This window comes from Egretta garzetta, unplaced genomic scaffold (assembly GCF_000687185.1).
Source record: "Egretta garzetta isolate BGI_Z169 unplaced genomic scaffold, ASM68718v1 scaffold612, whole genome shotgun sequence".
NCBI classification, from domain to species: domain Eukaryota; kingdom Metazoa; phylum Chordata; class Aves; order Pelecaniformes; family Ardeidae; genus Egretta; species Egretta garzetta.
This window is the reverse complement of record NW_009259030.1, coordinates 796,287-798,142: the sequence shown is the minus strand read 5'-3', so window position 1 is coordinate 798,142 and position 1,856 is coordinate 796,287.

The window sequence follows — 1,856 nt, the reverse complement described above, 5'->3', positions numbered from 1 at the left end:
AAACACTGGAACAGGTTGCCCAGAGAGGTAGTGGAGGCCCCATCCCTGGAAACATTCAAGGCCAGGTTGGATGGGGCTCTGAGCAATCTGATCTAGTTAGCAGTGTCCCTGCTCACTGCAGGGGGGTTGGACTAGATGACCACTAGTGGTCCCTTCCAGCCCTAAACGTTCTATGATTCTATGACAGGAGGAATCCCACCTCTTCCAGAAATTTTCACATAGTTCCTTTACTCACAGAAAACGCCAATAAAAGGCACACAACAGGGTCCCATAGATGTCTTTAAACCCTAGCTGTTGTTCAGACAGTATTTCACAGCTCCTCTTGTAATCGTCCCAGGCTGCCAAGGGAGTGGAACCAGTGAGAGCAACTCTCTAGTGTGTCCAAGCACAGGGGCACAGCCCTTGGTTTGCCATCTGCCCACAGCTTCCAGCGTGGACACAGGACAGCTGACCCCAGAAGGACCCTAATTTTTTAAATTTGAAATATTTTTTTTTGATTTTCATTTGTTAAAGGACCCTAATTTCTTAGTGCAATGGCAAATGTATACACTAAAACCAACATTAAAAAAAAAAAAGAAAATCATTCAAGAGACGGAAAGTATAGAATATGCTTTCTAGAGAACCAACTGTTAGGGCCTCTGGAGGTCTCCAGCTTTTCCTCCCTCAAAGCAGGACTAGCTCAGGTCAGCTGGGGATTTCTGAGTCTGAGTGCTCTCTCATAAAGGAAGTGGATGAATAAACTCCCCAGAAGAGAAAGAGAAATAACCCCTTTGATAACAACAGACTCCTCTACTCAGCTGGAAGTGGGGGGTAAGGGGGGAAGCAGTGAAATGCCTAGCCCGTAGTATTTCCTAATTCAGTGTTGGAGGGGTTTTTGCAGAACAGATCAACTGAAATCAAAACAAAGCAAGGCTAACGGAATAGGATGTTCTGATGAAATATGTCAGCCCAGAGATATGCTCGCTTGCTGCTTCATCAATTGCAATAATCCCACTGCTCCAGAGTCCATCAATTACGGTATAACTGAAATATCCTAGCCGTACATAAGCTTTGCTTAACACTGGTTTTAGAGCCAACAGGAACTTGCCTGAAACAAACCCAGTACAACCCCTGAGACCCAGCAAATTTGTCTAAGGGGAAATGCTGTTCAGATGTACTTGTATCACTATCAATAATGGAGAGAACCAAAACTTCCAGGCAGCACTGCAAGGGCATTTTAAAGAAAATTAAAATCATGAGTCACTGTAGCACTTTTTTCTTTTAATATGATATGATAAAAAGTTTTAGAAAGTCTCATCATATGGAGAGGGCATAAACCCCAAAATAACACCATTTATGGGGAGATGCCATGATTTTTCTTTAGTATAATGCTGCAGCTTCCCTTTTTCTGGTTCACAAAGTAAATAACACCATCTGAATTTCCCTCTTTCATTTGACTATGCAACTGATAACTTCTTGATTGCGGCAATGCAAATGCTGGGTAGCTGAACCGCAGTCTGTGGTTGATGTTTAAGGCTAGCATCCTGGCAGATCTCAGAACAGCAGCAGGTCTCTGACACAAGAGAAGCAGGGCGACATCCATAGCGACACATCCGGTGTCTAATGTGCAGTTAGGCACACCTGAGCCGCTGGTTGGCTTTTTGGCTGGCTTTTTTTAGGGACGCACCCTTACAGCTGGGGTTCATCTCCTCCTAAAGCAGGTGCCCCTAGTGGGCTGTTCCCTAAATGCCACCGATTGCATTGCCTCGCTCCCCTTTCACAGCCGCGTAGGTCAGGTAGGCTTGACCTAGGCTTCCCGGCGCGACAGAGTGCAGACGGTGACGAGTTTGTGCAGGCAGGGGGAATGACCCCGGGCC